The sequence below is a fragment of the Triturus cristatus genome, chromosome 5_2 (genome assembly GCF_964204655.1).
Source record: "Triturus cristatus chromosome 5_2, aTriCri1.1, whole genome shotgun sequence".
In the NCBI taxonomy this organism is placed as follows: Eukaryota; Metazoa; Chordata; class Amphibia; order Caudata; family Salamandridae; genus Triturus; species Triturus cristatus.
In genome coordinates, this window is record NC_140588.1 from 905,183,252 (window position 1) to 905,203,154 (window position 19,903).

The 19,903-nt window shown below is 43.3% G+C and overlaps 1 protein-coding gene across 2 annotated transcripts in view; it reads right to left on the reverse strand.

Moving 5' to 3' along the window:
- UPF3B (UPF3B regulator of nonsense mediated mRNA decay) overlaps positions 1-19,903 on the reverse strand; it is a 291,003-nt gene that overhangs the window by 240,713 nt on the left and 30,387 nt on the right. The window lies entirely within an intron of this gene.

The following is a 19,903-nucleotide window of genomic DNA, read 5'->3' on the forward strand; positions in this document are numbered from 1 at the left end:
GGCTTGAGGTAGTGCACTTCACATTCTTGCAGCTATGTCAGAGTGTTTAATCCATAGCAAACGTGGTCTATTGATGCGGATTGGTAATTTTGTACATATCTGTTTGCTTGACGAACAGTTTTAAAAATGGGGCTTTTGCTTTCTTGCTTGAGCAGTCAACGGATTAGCACTGGACTAGATGATCCGCAGTGTCAAGTAAAGACTGTGTTCAATCCGAGACTCAATGACCCAACCACACACGATCGTTATTGTAAGGAAGGTAACCATATACTGATCATTGAAGAAAGATTAGGTGTGTGATTGAGATGCAACTGGGGAAAGAAATGTGGGTTGGAGGAACGGCATAGAGGGGGAAGCTGTAGAGGCTGTAACAGCTTGAAGTAGAGAGTAATTTGTATCGAAGATAAGTTCTGCACTGGGAAAGCTAGTAGAAATAAAAGAACCTTGGACTAGGAGCCTTGTTTTAACGCCAAGGGGAGATCAGTAATCAAGGCCCTATCTTAAAGGGGTGCAAGTTTGTTTAATTATGAAGTGTAGTAGAAATGTGGTGTGTTTTTTTTAAGTGAGACTTTGAATTCTGTACTCTATGATTGATGGAATGGCTTATGAGAGAGCTGTGATACAGTGAGGTTAGACCATGGTGTATTCCTTGAAGCAGTATGTGATCATATGAAGGCATGCAAATTATTGTGCTCAACGTTAGATTAAAAAAATCTAATGATCAGGTGAATAGGTCTTTGTTTTATTACCAAGGGCTTAAAGGGTAATCTCATCACTCCCTCATAAATGTGCACTACTCCTGGCTTAATGCTGGAGCAATTTAAAACAAGCATTAGCATAGCCAATAGGTCTCGCCTTTGGGACCTTGTAAGTGTTTCACCATGCAGCACACTATCCTGGGTGCTACAACATATACTGTTGCTACTTATCTTTTGTCTTCAAATCTGTCAAGTCTTCTGTGATCCATAGCTGTACTCAAAGCATCTTAATGGGATATGGGACGGGTGGAGATTCCTCGCCCCCATCCCAGGCTGCGAATGGAGGATATTGAACTAAGTGACACAGAGAGTGGAAACTCTCGGGGGTGGGGGGGGGGGGGCGGGGGGGGGGTGTTGTTGTAGGGGGGCATACCACTCCTTCAGGGCTTATTTACCAGTGGTCTAAGGCCACAAGCAAACACGCAGTACAAATACGGAGTGCACATAGGCAGTTACACACAAAAACTTGGCTCCATACAAACACCGCAGATACTGGGCATGAGCAGACAAACTTACCCAGGTGCAGAGAAACAAAACTGAGTGCACACCAAAAAAGCAGCAGAAACACACAGCAGGTACAGTGTGAAGACAAACAGTGTATGGAGGGTGATTGAGAGAGGTGCCAGGCACTTTCTGCTCACAGAGCGGGTTTATGTAGAGGGACGGAGGGCGAAAGAGGTGCCAGGCATGGTGTGCATGAGTGGAGACACAGGGGAGGAAATGCGGGTGCCAGCTAACAGTGTTTCCAACAAGTGGGGCATGGGGAAGGTGGGCCTGGAGAGTTACCACATACTGAGTGGGTGCACGCAAAAGGTCAAAGGGAGGAGAACCGAGAGGTGCCCGGCTCTGTGTGGGTGCAGAGGGATACGGGGGAGGTAGGTAATATGGGTGACAGGCAGTGTGTGCATAGCTGGACAATAGAGACTGCCGGCCTAGAGAAATACGGACACTGAATGGTCACATGGAGTGATGGGGCGGGGGGTTGCACCCCATAAATGCTTCAAGCTGCTTTTGGAAGGGTGCCAGGCATCGAGAGTGCCCCCACAGAAACGTGGGATTGGGTACTGCCTCGCCTTGATCTTATGAATGGAGGGAATGTGGTACGTAAAGAGGTGCCGGACACCAAGCTGTGGCGCATAGATGGACACGCAGAGAGAGGGCCAGAGAAGGGGCAGAAACAGAGTTAGGAATGAGTGTCTTATTTGTTCGCAGGCACTCACTATGTGGTCTGGTGCAGTGGATACGAATGTAGGATGGTGCTTTCAATCTTTGCAGCATAAACCAGCCCAATGGTGGAACAGTTACATTTCTACATTATGATTTAATGTGTACATTTGCTTCTAGTTTTGATTCCCTTCTCAGAAAGATGTAAATGATGCAGACCAAACAATGCACCTTTATATTGCTGTGTTAAAGCTTAAATGGCAAAGCCATCAGATCAGACTTATAAACGAAAGTGCCTCTTCAGTCACTGTTGGGGAAAGGCACTCAGTAAGTCGTCATACATGCACTAGTATCACTCATCCTTGCACTCCTGCATATATTCATCAACCAATGGACTAATTCTTGCATTCACCCACATACAAAGTCACAATAAAAACTCACGCATCATCTGTGAGATAAATTAAAAGTAGAAAAAGAAAACATACTGTTGCCTAAACATGGTGAGCATATATAAGTTTTCAAAAACAAAACTTAACAGAGCAGTGGGTGGCCATCTTGCAAAGGTTTTGCACATAGTGTATCAGTGTTTTAAAGTTCAAGGATAGCACTCACATTTAGAAAGTGCTGACCACCGTGGAATGGCAAAACACTGATACACTATGGACAAAACCATACCGTGGTTGTTGCCTAGTTTAATTAAAGTTGCAACGCAGAATGCGACAACAAGCAAGTGACCTGTTAGCACTGTCTGGGAAGGTTATGTAGGCACTAAAAAATGAAAAGAAAAGGAAGGAACTGAAAAGGGACCTATAAAGGAGAAAATGGAAAACTTAAGGATTGGCCCACTTGCACTGAAGTCTCACATTCTGAGCAAAATTAAGCGAGAATTCACAAGTAGCGTTCTCAACACCAAAAAGGTTTTACATTTTTGTATCATTTTGAAGGTCCAATGTGCTCGGACTCACAGGTTATTTTCACACCTGCAACACAGTCTTAGTTTTGGTTTCTGCAACATGTTCTCTCCAAAGCCTTTCATGTAAAATCTTAGCAATTTTGTTTTCGGTATGTACATGCATTGTCCTCAGCAAGTGCGGAGAGGGGGTGCATCTTGTCATCCGACTAATTCAAAGACTTAGATTTGTCTTTTAATAAAACTAGAAATATGAACAAAAAGAGAGCGAGGAAAAAAAAGAGAAAACTTGTCCTCTTCCGCAATAAATTTTCAAAAACAAAGTGGACAAGTTTTTTGTAAGGCTTTGTAGCACAGCTGGATTGCATTAGGCAATCCAGTTGGGCCCCGATGATGAAGCATGCCACCTACTAGGTAGGTGGGTGAGGGGTTTTCTGCAACAGTTGTGTACTCTCCTTCTAAGTTTCTCAACAGGTAACGGCGAAAAACGTTTGCTCAAAGTTACCTTACAAAAAACTTTTAATAAACTAGCTCAGACTTCAATATGCTTGGCAGCAGATTTTCTTCAACAAGGATAATGTTAATAAAAAGTTATAGAGCGCACGTACGCCGGGTGGCTTCATGGCGCTAAGGCTCAAAAGGCTGTCAGACAAGACAAACTAAACCTGTGTAAATAGCCACGTTTGCAAGGATTTCCTGAATTGCAAAAGGTCTGTGCAGGACCGTATTTCTTGCGGAATGGAATTCCACAATTTGGGAGCGAGGGTGGCAAATCTGCGGCATCCCTGACGTACCCGTTTGAACCCCGGGATAGAGAGGAGTGAGAGATGGGCAGACTTTAAATTGCGTGTGGGGGTATGCCTAAATATCATACTGTTAAGGAACTCAGGACTGATGCCATGCAAGGATTTAAAAATGAGGCACCCCGTTTTGAAGGCACAGCGCTGTGAGATGGGGAGCCAAGGTAGTTTCCTCAACAGGGGGGTAGCTGAATGCCATTTAGGTTGTCGATAGTCCAGTCTGGCTGCGTGGTTCTGGACCATCTGTAAACGTTTAAGCAAGTAATGTGGCATGCCTAAGTACACAGAGTTGGAGTAGTCCAGGTGAGATAGAACCAATGATATCATGACCTGAGTCAAGGCATCATGAGTGAGGAAACAATGTATTTTCCTAATTTTGCGTATTTGAAAGAAGCACTTGCACACAACCGCTCCAACCTGAGTTTTCAGGGAGAAATCGCTGTCCAGACAGACTCCTAAGGTTTTGGCCGATGTGGACGGAAGGGGTGGAGAGCCAAGCTCAGGAGGCCAATAGTGGGGGGCCCCAGTACTTGTGGCTATCCCCGGTGAGAACTCTCTCTGTCTTACCAGGGTTTAATTTGAGATGGTTAAGATCCATCCAGCTTTGGATGTATAACATGGTGGCCTGGAAGTCAGTGACAGAGTTGTGTGTCAACCTTGAGAATGAGCTGTAGATCATCTGCATAGTCTTTAAGAGACTGGATCAGGGGCGCCATATAGAGGTTAAAGAGGTGAGGAGAGAGGGCCGAGCCCTGTGGGACCCTACAGGTGGTATTACGTGGAGGCGCTAGAAACTGTCCCTGACGAACAGCCTGAGAGCGATCCTCCAGGAAGGAAGGATAAGACAAAGATTGCCACTCACAGAAGAGCCATCCATTGGTGGAAGTGAGCCTTATGCCTTTTGTCATAACTATTCATAAGACTATGCCTATGGCATCTAACAAATATTCTTTAAGAACCAAACAGGCGTATAGCCTTTAGTACGGTCTTGTCACCATAACCAACTCACAACTACGCTAATAAGCATACACTTTCCCCATACGGCAATGTATACAGTATTAAAGTACAAATCTGTGCAAATACAGAGTTGTCAAAAAATATAGAATCTCACACTACAAATGTTCAACCCCCTAATGTTTGTCAGAGTGGGCCAAAAACACAAAAACTCTTGCCTACTATGGTAACTTGCGAGATGCCATGTAGCAAAATACCTTCCTCTAGGTTTTAATAAAATGACTATTGACTTGAACATATGATTTTCACAATAAATACATCAGGCTTACTGCTTGCATCGCAATCTGTCTGAATAAACAGACTAGGTCTAGAGCCTTTATCAATGTCTCACCACCATAACAGTCCTGTTGTAATCAACATAAGCTTTCCCACTAGGCAAAATGTGCAATACAATCTCTTTTGAGTGGAAGTACTTCGGCCCAATCCAGTTCTGTAATCAAGGGAATTACCACGTGGCAGGGCTCATGCCCCTCTCAGAGCACCACTTCTGACAGCTCTTTTTCTGTTGATCACATAAGGACAGCAACAGCATTAATGTCAAGCCAGACCTAAAAAGGGCAGACAAGCAGCCTGTGTAACAAGGGATTGTCAATGGGGTGGATGCACCAAAGCAACAAAAAAAAACCCCAAAAAAACGAGAGGCACTCAACATTGAAGTAAGACTACGAGTTGTCAATGACAAAGGCTTAAATCAGAAGTATCACACCGACACTATGTTTGAGGTGGTGCCATCTGTTCCTTAGCAGAAAGTTTGTTTGGGCCAAGGTCAACATTAGAAATCTGAAGATGGGGTACATTATTTCTGAAGAGCTTTGTATTCTCGGATTTGGAGTCATGCAGTTTATAAATACAAAAACAGAACTACAAGTACCAGAAAGCTAAGGATACAATTAGGACTGGGAAAGCATAAATATGAGCCTGTGAGGGGCAGTAAGGGGATGTGGGTAGCGAGATGAACATGGATGCATGAAAATATGTCTGAATTTCCTACAATTTGGAATTACCCAAAAATATTTAGTGTCCCTTTTTAAAAGAGTAACAACCACAGCATTAAAATTGAGCACCTTTTTGATACATGGCAAACGAAAATGGTGAAAAACGCTTTAAAAACAAAAGACCATTACCGCCACCCCCATATGCCGTGATAAAGCTGAGGGGACGTCCGGTGGACCGGGACCTCAGTTGAGGGTCTCCTGGGATGCTGATTCACCCCTCTTTACATCCTGCTGTGAAGCTCTGATAATGCTGCTGCCCAGCCGAGCCTGCAGGATAATTACTTCTGGCCCTGCTGTGATTTAACTGGAGTCAGCCAGTGGAGATGTAAGGTGCACTACAGGCCACAAAGCCGGCGCTGTCCGGGCAAAATGTGTCAGGTGCTTTTTATCTGGTTTCATTTTCTATTTATACTAGTTCTTTTTAGACAAATCCATGGGCCGGGAGACATTATGAAATGATGCTTGAAAGGTGGACTCTTTTCTTCTTCATATAAAACCCTCCCTGTAGTGAATGTATTCATCCGCACCAAGGACAGCCAACAGAGACCACAGTTGAGCGCTGCGGGCCTGGAAGCAGTGACAAGGAAGGGTGCAGGGTGTACTTTTACTTGTAGCTGAGGACTAATTTACCATAGCTTGCTTGGGTTTACGAATAAAGTGAATTTTCCCATCACATGCAAAGTGAAAATTAAGATATTTGTAATAACACTAAACTAAAACATGGCAACAATGCAAATCTGACTCTGTTGAAACGTCATCATGTCGAGTGCATATGTTTCAGTTCTACTTTGTGTTTTCCTTCTCTCGAAGCGCTTTGAAATATAATCAAAGAAGGGTCAGGGGCTTAGTAGGGGAACGTCGTCAGACACCTATATGGGTCTGCAACTCCTTAATACGGTTAGCTGTGTCATTGGTGTCTGCATCAATACCACGCCTGGGCAGAAGCAAATGCCTAGCGCCTTAACAGCTGCATGAATTGAGGACTACTAGGCACAAGTGTTAAAACACCCACACGCCTCCCCTTTAGAAACAGACAACAAACAACATACTTTAACTCTACAGAAATTACCAGTCGGTAGCAACATCAGAATAACCCAGAAACGCATGCGAAATAGCCATTTTCAGGAAAACTAAAACATGGCTTACCACTGGCTACTTGTGTAAGATACCTCTAACCTAGTTACAATCAGCGACCACTAAAAAGAAATGTTCCCGCCGTGGATGCTGCAGTGTGGGTAAAGGTGGGCTGGGTGTGTGCAGGATGAACATTTCAACTACACCCCCTGGCCTCTCATTTTTCCGAGGCACATTCATTATCTCTTCCTCCCAGGCGTGAATTGTGTCCATTTCCTGGCAGCTGTTGCAGGGCGCCCCTTCCCATGATCACAGTGATGCCCTCTCTGCCGCGCCAGGAGTCTGCCCGCTTTCCCAGCTCCTGTAATGCCAAGGAGAACAGCTTGGTAATCACTCCCTATTGGCAGCTCTCTTCAGCCGAACACAGGGTACAGAAAAGCTCCATCAAACTGCGTTACAACGAGGGGTTAATCAGCTACTCCTTGCACGGTATAGGAGAGACCACAACAATTTCAGGTGGTCGACTACGCTCTGGCAAGCATTAACTTCCTTGCTCCAATGGGAAGTGAGGGGGGGAGCATACTGAAGTGAACATTTAACGATCTACCCCCTGCACGAGAAGTCTTCAACTGCTCTCATTTTTTAAAACTAACACCCACTCTTGCTCAAGCATTTATAATGTTTTCACATCGAGAAACAAGCATGCGTGCGCTTCGCGCTAAAAGTGGGAGCGGTTGGGGGGAGTGCGACAGCACACAAAGTGTTTCCCTAGCGGGAGCGAGCCAGCGGCACCATGTGTTTGTAAGTTAATTACAAACATATGGTGTCAAGCTCGCTCCTGCAAGGCAATTGCCACACGTGCATGAGTTGCCATTGAAGGCAATGGAACGCGTGCACGTTTTCGGCGGAAAAGCCGAAGCGATTGCAAAAAGTCTTTTGTGCACTGCGTAAGCGAGACCTAAAAAAAATGTCTCACATCTAACAGTATGACAATATCATTCTGATTCACAGTTAGTGATATGGAAAAACATTTTGATCCACAGAATGGAACTGAAGACTGCAGGAAACTGCAAGTCAGGTGCACTTTCCATCGTACAATTAGGGTTTGCAGAGGGAACATGGGTGTTCTCAGGGAAGGAGCAGGGGCATGTCAATGTGAAGGCAGCAGCTACTACCATTATCAGTGTTCTCCCCTCACCCTATTTGTACAGCCATACTTCCTGTTAAAAAGACTGAAGTTAAGTACGCAAATGCAATTACAATTACAAACTTGGTTAAAAGCAAGCACATCAAAAGGAGATGTTGGAGAAGGATGTCTTCACCTAGACAAATACTTTGTTAATGGTGCTGTACCACTCTTCAGTGAATACAATTGTGCTGAGATCAAAGTCTTAAAGGTAGCAATGTTGCATTAGGGGCTGCAGACCAACAATGCAGGATGGCAGCTTTGATGCAATGTGTATGAAATGGGCCACAGGGTGACTAGGAGGGGATTCTTCTGAACTTGAGAAGATCAATCTTTGACTGTGGTTAAGGTCATCAAAGTCTGGGGTAGTAGGATATTTTGTATAATCTGAGAGCAAAGACTTCTGGGGCCGTATTACACAATGTGCCCAGGGGCGCAACAGGCATTTGCGCCCACTTTGCGCGCCCCCGGGACACTGAGTACAGAAGGGGCCACAGACACTTGTGCGGCCCCTTCTGTAATACCGATAGCGCTGGTGCACTTAACGCGCCAACGCTACCTTAAAGTGGTGCTCCCCCATTTGCATAGGGCCATGTCATATGCAAATGAGTAGATTCCTTTGCCTCTGTACCCACGCCGTATTGCATATGCAGGAGAAGAGGCAAATAAGCCCTCAGGAGGCTCACTGACAGTGCGCCATTTAAAAGGCGGTGCACTGAAAGTGTGCCTCCCGAGAGCATCCCTATGCAGGGGGTAAAGGGAGTCCTATGGACCCCCCCCAGACATCCCTTTGCAGGCGGGTGCAGTCTTTGACTGCATCCGGCTGCAAGGGAATCTCTAAACCCCTTTAAAAGTGTAGGAGGGTTGCCGCCTGCACGGTGAAAGCACGGACTGGCCGCTCCGGTTTTCATATGAATGCGCTGCCCCCTGGGCAGCTGAGTTCGCAGCTGCCTGGGGGACAGTGCATTCATTATAATATGGCGCATTTCCTTCATTGCACTAGGCACACCTTTAAAAAGGTGCTCCCAGCGCAATGAAGGGAAATGAGCGACATCTATAATGCGGCCCCTGGTTTTTTAGCGGTAATGCATATGGAGGATTCTTCATAGCACTGTCGTTGGTATGCATGTTGGGCTCTTTAGGAGTGTGTTGATTGCAGTATTGGGGAAATAGAGTGCTTTTGTGAGAGAGATGGCTAGGGTGGTTAGAAAACATTGTATCATCACATGCATGCGATAACGTTTCTATTTGAAATAAGCATTTCATTTTAGGAAGTGTGTAAGAAATGTGTGCTCTGGTCAGTAAGTGGCAGTAAAGAAGTATGAGGTGAGTAATTGCACCTCGTACTTGAAACATGCATCTGAGAGCATGAATCCCTCTGAAGCATCAGCCTGTGCGGTGCTGATTTGATGAAGCTGGACTAGACCAGAAGGTTGGATAAGAGAGGCAGGTTGTGTCAAGAGGAGGTGCCGGTGGGCTGCAGGGTTACTCATTAACAGTATTTTGGTTTTAATTAGTGCAGGAGGAATTTGTTCAATGTAATGATCCAGATTACTTTGTTTTATGCTGCAATTATGCTGTACGGTTTCTTCCCAGATGGGCGCGTGAAGGCATTCATAAAGCACACACATCCCAAATGGATCTGGTTCAGGAGTAAGTGATGGTGTATGGGAAATAAGGATGAGATGCGGTGGGAGCTAGTTGTGCTGTAGTCAGTAGTGATGATAGGCATATCAGTGTTATCAATTGCCATGGTACAAGCTTTAAGGGCCTTTAGGGTATCATCATTGTGGTGAATATATGGAAGACTGGATCTTGACCTTCCAATTTCCATACAGGGTGATGTGTAGCTCACATTTCAGATGATGCCAATGTGCGGTAGTAAGCGTATTTCATCAAGATATTTTTGTGATTGTCCAGAATAGGAAAAAAACACATGATTTCTATGTCCAGCAGGATACATGGTTACTTAAAAAACAAAAAAAGTGTAGGTCAGGTCTGAACCTATGGCATTTGTCACTGGTTAGGGCTTCCGGTTGACAGTCATGTGCCTGTATTTATGTTATTTGAGACTAGTTTCAGACAGGCCAGGTTGAATTAGGATGTTTGGATGCTGGCAAATGATTTGATATGAAGCGCCCTCTATTTTACATTGGTGTGCCATAGCAAGATCACACACAAATTAATTCAGTATTGTACAGCTACAATATTCTGAGGAGTACCTGGAAAACGCAGTCATAAGATCTTAAATAAGGAGTTATAAGTGTGCATCAACATTGCCTGATATTTGGTAGTGAGCGCAATGCGATGCGAAATAACCCCTGGTGCAACATTGATTGGTATGTGCTGGAAACATTTAGTACAAATTATACATAGGTGGAAAACACAATTGGGTACAAAATAATCAGGCTTCTAGAAATCTACCTGCCCACTCACTATGGCAAATCAGATTTTAAGAGGGCGAGCTATTTTCAGGGCCTACTGGTCCGGTCTGTCACAAGAGAAATCAAGCTGACAAAGAACAGATGTTCTTGTTTGTCACATTTGCTGTGCTTTCAAAGACCGAGGTCAAATATCAGCGTATGCCTAGTTACAAATTGCTGCTTATTTTATACTTGAGATTGGGGTTTACAAAATCCTCTAACTTCGCAGTCCGAGAAAGTAAAGTGAACTGTCTGACAATAGTGCTACGGTACAGGCAGTGTGAAATGAAAGGCTATTGGAGGTCAGTTTTTTCTAACACAACATTTAAATAACTTGTAAACAAACTGTGCAAATATTTCAAAATATTCTAGTAGTTAGGGAAGCACTTCATTTGTAATTTTGAAATGTGATGGAAAGAAAGATCTTAATAGGGTGAAAACACATCAGAACACTTCACTTTATGATATGCAAATTATAAATATTTGCAGATATCCACACATTGGTTGCATGCTATATGGTTTTAGAAGTAAAACTGCATGTCAGTGGGAAATATTTGTGACCATTTCAATGGAAACGTGCTGTCTGTAAATGAGTGTGTGCTACCATATCATGCTTTAGTAATGTATTTATTAAAAGTATGAGATTTTAAACATAAAGTGAGAAACATTCATGCCTCTGCCCAGATAACAATGCTTTTTGTGAGCTAAGAGGCAAGCCAGGGGTCATGTGTAGCCTATATGTGGGATAGATGTTTATTATACACGAAGCAGAAGTTTAGTCTACTAAATAAAAAGAAAAGAGTTTTTGTACAGCAGACATGCTGAGCTCACATATGTGATAATAAGGAAAGAGGCGACTTGGTGGAATAAAACATTTGCCTTGGATCACACAGTTTGAGACCAGTTTATAGGCAAGTGCATTATGGTTAGGTCAAGTAGATTAATTAAGTCACTAGACCTGCAGAACATTTTGAAGATTTTTCGAGGCCCGATCACGTTTTGTATTTTCCCATGAGAAGTGTGAGGAATGCCTTTCTTTGTTCTGTACGTTGCACCGCTGGTTTCTTCTCTTCAGCAGATGCTGCACACAGAAATAAAGGCGTTGCTTTGGACGTGTAGACCACAGAAAAGGGCGAGGGGGGGGGGGGGGGGGGGGAAGTGTATTACGGGGAGGCTGGGGAGAATTTTGCACGGCAGAGTTGAGAAGAGAATAGTGCACGGTGGGTAGGAGGGAATTAATTGGAAGAGCTCTCACCCTCTGTAACCATTATATACTCTTCTGATTCTCAACCCCCAAACATCCTTCAACTTATTACTGAGATTTTATTATTGAGAAGGGCACCATCCTTGTGACTGACGATTGTGTACTCCTAAGGCTCAATTCAAACCTTAAGTAGGTGTTTTTTTCTATTATTTGTTTATATTAAACAAAAGAATAGCATACTTGTGTGCACAAAAGTATTGCACTCTCAGCTCCAAGAACTCAATGTTCATAACAGTCGTGATGGGTTTTCATACAATGTTTTACCCATGCACTTTACAAACAGTATTTCAGTACCCAATTATTAGTACCCAATTAATCCAGCACTTTAATTGAACTTGTAGTGGTAGGAGACTGAGCTGACAACGCTCCGATTTGTACCTCAATACAAATCGAAATGCAGCTGGCCCGATGGACAATTACATTTTCTTGGGCGAGTTTTACATACACATGCAAATGGTTTGATATATGAAATCAAGGTATTCAAAAAGTTTTTTCCAACCCATTCTACCCTAGGAAATCGCCAACGACAAGAGTAAATCGCTTTCCAGGATTCCCTTTTAATTCCTTTACCTTTCCAGAATGGGAACCAAAAGGAACAACTTCAAACTTAGTGGAGGTGTCAAGTAAATGGGTTGTTCTTCAGTGAAATGCATTTGCTTGAGGAGGAAAAACTAAAACAAACAGTCAACAAGCTCAAATTGCATTCTACACTACACAAAGATTCGCTTGAAGAAATGCCTCCATATGCAAGTGAATATTTGCAAACCATTTCCAAAACTTCACCCAGAAACTTGCAACTGTTGCCAGTAAAGATTAATAAAAAGATAATCCTATCTAGGAGACTAGCCGAGCGTGCCATCAGTGAATACACAGACTAGTATACTGTCACAGACAACAAAATAGGCCCATTTGCATTTAAGTCAAGCGTATGCCGTCATTACTTCCTATGGAATATCTTCTTCTAACATAGTTTAGTGCATATGCCAATTAGCCCCCTGTGCTTTTTTGAGCAAGACTTTCCCTTTGAGCAGTGGCGTAGCAAGGGGGTCGGCGGTATGGGTACGAGTTTTGGGGGCTGCATTCTCAACCCCTTCCCCACTTCCCTGTGGAGTATGCAGGAATCGCCGCCACCCCCCTCCCCTTACCGGCCATCGGGCAGCAAAAGGAGTTACCGCCATGGTGGGGGGCACTGGGGGTGAGTGAGTGAGAGAGAGAGTGTAACAAATGGTCCATACAAAGGGGTGTTGCATGAGAGATTGAGGGCTTTTGAAAGAGGCATTCCTAATTTGTTTTTGTTTTTTTTGCCTTCAATGTAACCCTCGGGGAAGCACTTTCTGGCAACAATAAATTACAACATTTCAAGTCTTTTTAGGTAGAGCCTTCCAGACTGCAAAAGACCTATCAACTTACCAAGATCTTACAGAGGGCTTAAAGCCTGCCCACTACTTACCATTGGTTGGCTTTACTGTCACTCATTTGCTCATTCTTTTTCTATGACTTTTCTGGTCTGTTTGGGTTTGTCCATTGCCTTTTTACTTGTGTTTTTCGATTGCTCACTTTGAGGGAACCACTCTTTTCTTTTTACTTAAGGACTACATATAAGAGCATGTGCTTTCCAGCTATCTCCCTTGTGTGGTTCTATCCCCCCGCTATGTGTTGCGCTCTCTCTCGTCCGTCTGCTTTTATTCCCCCGCTCCGTTCTAGTTTCTTTTTCCTTAAGGACTCAGAGTGCATGCGTTTTCCAGCTGTATCCCTTGTATGCTTCTATCCCCCTCCTGCATAGTGTTGCTTTCATCTGTGTGATGCTCCCCTTGCCCTCTGTGTGCTCCCTTAACCATTCCTCCACCCCACATGCTCCTTCGTTACCCCAAACATCTCCGAACCCTGTGGTCCTTTTTTTTTTTTTTTAATTGAGACCTTCAGCTAAAATAAATTTTTCTATTTTTGTTTTGATGATGTTGCAGTGTCCAGGCACTGTACAGCACAGCTAAAAGCAACTGGGAAAGCCAATTGTAATCAAGGTGAGACCGGTTGGTTTTGCCAATGCTTCCCCCCCCCTCACTTTCCCTCAAACATTCTAGGACTAGAGTCTGAATAGTACACAAGCCACTAGGCTATTTTGGGAAAAGTTACACGACCCTCAAATGCTCTAGGACTGGAGTAGAATAATAAATGCGTTCTCAGTGTCCATATTCCTCTGCTGTCCTTGGGAGGACTGAAGGCAAGAAGCTTCATAACCTTACTGTATAAAAGAGGAGATGCTGTGTGTGAGGAGTTACTGTGTATGAAGTGGTACTGTGTGAAGGAGACATGCTCTGCGCAAAGAAGAACTGTGCATCTACGTTAAGGTATGGTGAGCAGTGCTTGCTCTGTGCCAAAGCTGTGCTAGATATTTGTATTTAATCTTCTCAGAGGATCGCCACCTTGAAGCAATCGAGAGGCTTGCATGTCTCAGTAACCTGGAGCGCTATGCCAGCGTGAGCTTAGTCTCCGGGCTGGGTTGCCCAAGCCGGACAGGTCCAAGGGCAAAACCAGATAACACACAATTCATTGGTCCTTCAGGTTGAGGACTGAGCACAAGGCTAACAGCCTTCTCGCATAGAAAAAGCATTTGCTGTGGAAACAGAAGCAGGGCCCACTAAATCTTCTGAGCATGAGTGACTTCTAGAGTCTCTGCAAGAGATATGCATGTTTGATAGTAGTCAAAGTTGCGGGGAAATTTCTGACAGAATGACTAAAGTTCTGAGTGCCAGGTGAAAGACCAGAATCGGATTGTCGAATGTACGCATTATGTATGACACCGGCTAGCTGGCTCAAGTAACATCTCAGAGACCAAAGCATACCTGGAGACTAACTATGGAGAAGGTAAAAAAGAAAAAAAAGACCCAGAACCACAGCCGGAGAACCGTACAGAAATGTGCTAAAGATAAACATAAGTGGAGGTCCTTTGTTGCTAGCATACATGCCAGTCAGTGTAACTGACAACAGATAGATAAAAATTAATACAAATCTATCTATAGGTTTTCCACCTATTACCAGGAAAGCTGCTTTGTGTTTTACCAAATTACAACCGTTTAATTTTCGTGAGAATCGCCATTAAACCATTCAAAAGGTTATACTTATTCAGCTTTGAGAGTTGGACTTGCAGGCCTTTTGGTTAAAATGAAAAATAATCAAATCATCTGCATAGGCTAAATGAGTAGTAGCTTTCAGTCTAATTTTGATGGTAGTGCTGCCCCTGATAAGATGGCAGATGAGTAATATATAAAGAATAAAACACAGTGCCGATTTAGGCCATTCAACGTGCCCATCTAAAAGGAAATTAGTCTTGTTGTTAGTTTAATTTTCAACCACGTTTAATCATGCAATAAGATTTTTTTTTTTTATGTAATAGTATGTCACTTATTCATCATTTTATTAGGTAGTCAATGTGACAAATACAAGGTGAAACTTTTATTGCCTTATAAGCTATTAAATCTAGAAGCCAATAGCTAAATAATAGCCAGTGGTTAACTGTAAGACTGAACTATTCATCAGGCCGGATACAAAATACTTTCTCACGCAATAGCTTAAGGGGCTTACCCAAATAAAACAAAAGTTGACACGGGTGGACCAAAGTCTATGTTTTTAGTGTTAAGGAAAATAGCTTAGGCATACACCTAGCGGCGTCAACAGCCAGACCTAACATTTAGCACCATACAATCAATCATTTGCAACTCTTGTATTTGCCAGAGTTAGAGCTATTGGCGTAGTAAATGACAAAGTCTTTTAACTATGTGTTTAGGTTTGGAGTGTAGTGGATGTATGAACAGAGAGACAGCTGCAGTACCTACCTAGCGGACTTAGAATGAGGAATTATCGACAGGAATGTAAAGTGCTTTACATAGAAAGATATTTACACGAAACTAATTTCACATAAAAATGTGTACTTAAACAGATGTTAGTTTCATGAAAAAAACACAAGTAAGTAGGTGTTTCAGGTTAGCAGGGAGCCGGTCGAGGGCAGGGACTATTATAATAACTTGTTTTCTTAACAGTTAATACAGAATTGCATCACACAGGTAGAAAGTATAGATCAAACGTTTCGATTTCTTTTTCAAACTTTCAACTTGTGCAAGTTGATTTGATAGATTCAAAAATAAATAATTTAAAATTTAAAATGCATCCTAAACTTTATAGTCTGTTTTCATGTCATACAAATCAATAATTCTTTGATTAACAACATCATTCTTACCATAATTTCATCCACAATTTAACATTCTCACATGTTCATGGAAGGTTACTTAGAAGCTTCTCAGGAAAAAAAAAATCACTGATGACGCTCAGACTGAATGTTTTTTGTACACCGAACACCTTCTCAGGACAATCTTCAATCCTTATTGAAGGTGTTTTCTGTACAAAGTCTAGTACCGCAGTTTTTGCCATTCGTATGACCTGTAAATTACAGGAGATACTAATATCTCATTTATTGATATCCAGGTTACTAACTTAGAATAATGAAAGTTTGAGTTGACCTTGCCAGGATGCAAAGTAATAACTTGCAGAGTACACCAGATGTCAATGGTAAGCTCTTAATTTGCAGAGCAATCTTGCTGCTTAACTCGCTGAACCAATTTGCAGCTTAACTCGCTGTCTGGGCTGCAGTTTCCCCCCACTTTATAACATCGGTTCCTCTTGCAGGAAGCTTGTTCTGCTGTCGAGGTCTCAATCGCTACTTTCCACAAGTAGCCTAGAGCCGATGTGTGTGCGGTTTAAAAAAGTGTGCTTTCTTAGTCATGTAGAAAACATCGACTTTGAGAAAATAAAACGGCGTTTAACGAGACATGGTTATTTTGGCCTCGTAGAAGTACATTTACCCGACAGATGAAAACGTGAAGAGAAGCAAGAATATTTATAAATTAACTGTACGCCTTTATTATAAAGCGATCCCATCTCAACGCTAAACAAATATCTGCATATGCAGGGTTTTATATATTTAAAGGGTGGGCCATTTCTGTGGCATGCGCTGCAGACATTCGCCTCTTGGTGTTTGTAAAATTGGCGTTATTAATGTGAACGACAGTGGAATGATGAAGAGCTGTGGAGGCCCTGTCCAGAATGGTAGCCTATGACATGTGCCTTACACGAGCAAACACACAATGCCTGGACATGTTGTGCGTAGATGTATCTAGAGGGTGCAGTAACTTTTGTTTTCCATAGTGTCTGCATCCAACATTGGACTCCTCTGGGAGAAGGGGGCATGGGGAATGAGCACAGATCAAATTGTCCATCCTGTGACTGCGGTCAGAAAGGGTCTCCCAACCCAAGCTAACATCATCAAGCAAAGGAACGCTCCAGTCTCCCTACTGTTGCGAGATGCAGGACTGGGTCGAAAGCTGTCATTTTCTCTGCATTTATTGGCTCTTTTAATATATAGATTAGCTCATGGGGAGCTGACAACATGGTCAGAACTTGTCAGTTGGGTGTACCGAGTGAGGTCAAAGACAGCGTTGGCCAAAGTGTCCTCCAAACCTCAATTGATTCCCAATTTACACAAATATGGGGCACAGCCATCTAGTGGTGTAATGCAAAATGTTGCCCCTCTCCCCCTACCTCCCTGCAGATTGTGATGAGGGGCCCCTACACCTCACAAATCTCCTAGATCTTCACTGGCCTAGGGCTGACTGGGGACCCTCTGAACTGATGGTGGCCCATTGAAGGGGCAAGAGAATCTCTGCACTGCAGAGGTCTGTGTGACACCAGTGTCCACCGACAAGGACCCTTAAAGAGGAAGCGTGGTATTAACAGCTGTTACTGCCCAGAGCAAAGGGCAAAGAGGATAGAAGCATGTGCCTCAAGACTATCTCTCACTGATCACCTGTAGATTCTGTAATTGTTGGAAACTGCAGCCAGATTTTTTTTTCGTCCTCAGTTTCCAGGCATCTGGAGGTAAAGAAGAATGACCGGGCCACTAAGGCGCAGCAGCACACTCAGCTGTATATGTGCTCTTGTGCCGCTGGGACAGACAGACACGGAGAGTGCAGCTGGAATCTGCAGTGTCCCTACCAGCCGCCCAGCCTATGTCATTCAGTCACCATACTAGATGCTCATACCTAGCTCGCTAGCCCCTAGGTGTCCTTATACAAGAACGTCTCCTCCTCGAGGTACGAACACACAACTTTGGGCTTGACTTGTTAAGCCTGCTGCCTGTAGTGCATAGTGATTGGCCATTAGCTCCTTAAAGTGTTCTGCATTTAATTTTCTGCAATGGGATTAGGCGAACAGGCTGGTTATCGCATGCAAGATCTGAAGGAGAGACACTGACCCCCCTGGCAGGAGAAAGCCATCAAAAGTTCTTGCTCTCTGAAACATGCGTCTTGTCTCCTGAAAGATTCCCAGCCTGGTTGTGTGGAAAGAAGGCTTGGGCGGAAGGGCCTGGAACAAAGAACCCTGGTCGGCTGGCACATCGGGCTCCAGTTGCCGGTTGCTGCCAGCCACACAGTCAGCAGCAGCCCAAGCTGTCATAGGCTGGTGACAGGAATAAAGGTAAGAGCAAGATTTACAAGCCTTTTTATAGAAACGAACTGACCAAGTAAAAACAGGACCATCATGCCAAATGCTTTTCAAGAAAGAACAAGCATCGAAAATGCAATAGGTCTCGCCTTTGATTAAGTTAAAGCCATCTGCTTTGCTAATGGTATTGTATAGCAAAGTAAATGGCTTAAACTTAATCAAAGGCGAGACCTATTGCATTTTCAATGCTGGTTTTCTTTAACTTCCTAAATTCAGCCCAATAAAAGATCACTTTATATCTGGGGAAATGAGGTGCAACCTGGGCAGATGATGTCCAGACTAAAGAACGATTTAACGTTCTCTGTGTTTATTCTGGAGTCAAAGCAATTATTTTTAGAACAGACATTCTTCTGAACTATTCCTGACCGAGCTGCGAGCAGCAGTGTGTTTTTGTATCTCATCTCGCCACAATGAGACGACCTGATCCTGATCGAAAGTACAGATGGCCTGTGCTCATCCTAACATGTCCGCCGCCGTTCTCCGTTGTCATGCGGTCCGGCGCCCTCTGATCACCCGGTCATGCATTAAGAGCAAAGCAATCCCCTCTGCCCTGCCAGAGGCTGTCAGGGTTAAACTCTGCCACTCACAGTGACGGACTGGGCGCCCAAGATCAAACAAGGTGGAAAATGACAGAGCCGGGAGATCAGCCGCGAGAAGCCGAGAATCCTACACAAGTTTAGCAGACTGCGCGACAGTAATAATGTATAGAACATATTTCGCAGTTTCTAAGCACTGTGAATAGTAGCTGTTACTACTGCCTAACTGATGACACTCAACGTACAAACCGCAGAAGGATGGAATCGAACTTATGACTCCAAGAACATCCCATTTAACCAGCAATCCAACTTTGAATGTACTGAGCTACCCCCCTAGTTTTAAACAGCTTACTTACTTCCTCTGAAATCACCCAGTAATAATAACACAATTTACTGAAATAAAAAGCACTCATCTTATCAACAGTTTCTATTTCACTCTTTCCTTCATAACCCAGTTAGATACCTCAGTGTGTATGCGTGTGCACCTGCTTCAGAAATATTTTGGCAACTGAAGATTACATCCTGAACCCTGTCGGGGCCAATTCAGCCGCTCATTCATACTAGGTTAATACAAGCATTTGCAATGCAATAAGTCTCGGATATGCGAGATTTTGAGCTATTGGCATTGTAAGTGACAATGCCTTTTATTTATGTGTTTTGAAAACCTGCAAGCAACGACAAGTACAAAGTGCACATAACTAAAAGGCATTGTCAATCAACGTTTAGAAAATGCAAGACCTATTGCATTGTAAATGCTTGTTTTTATTGCACGCATTTGCAATGGAATAGGTCTTGCATTTGCAAGAGTTGAAGCTATGTGCATTGTAAATGACAATGCCTTTTATTTCGGTTTTAAAAACACACAAATAAAAGGCATTGTTATTTACAATGCCAATAGCTCAAGCTCTCATAAATGCCAGACCTACTGCATCTCAAATGCTTAATGTGAATTGGTATAGTGCATCACAAGTATATGTGTCAAAAATACGTCAGATGTAGGCAAATATATACTGCAGATGATTGTTCTTGACAAAGGTTCTCCTTCCCTTTCACATGCCTACGCTCCATTTCTAGTTCAGCCAAGTCTAAAATGGGTGAAATTGGGATGGCAGAAACTCCTACAGCATCTCCTAAAAGCATTTAGCTATTAAAGAAGAAATACACTTTCCTGTTTTTCATTCGTTAAGCATTTTTTTGTTGATGCCTAGTGTAAATTATGGCACTTTT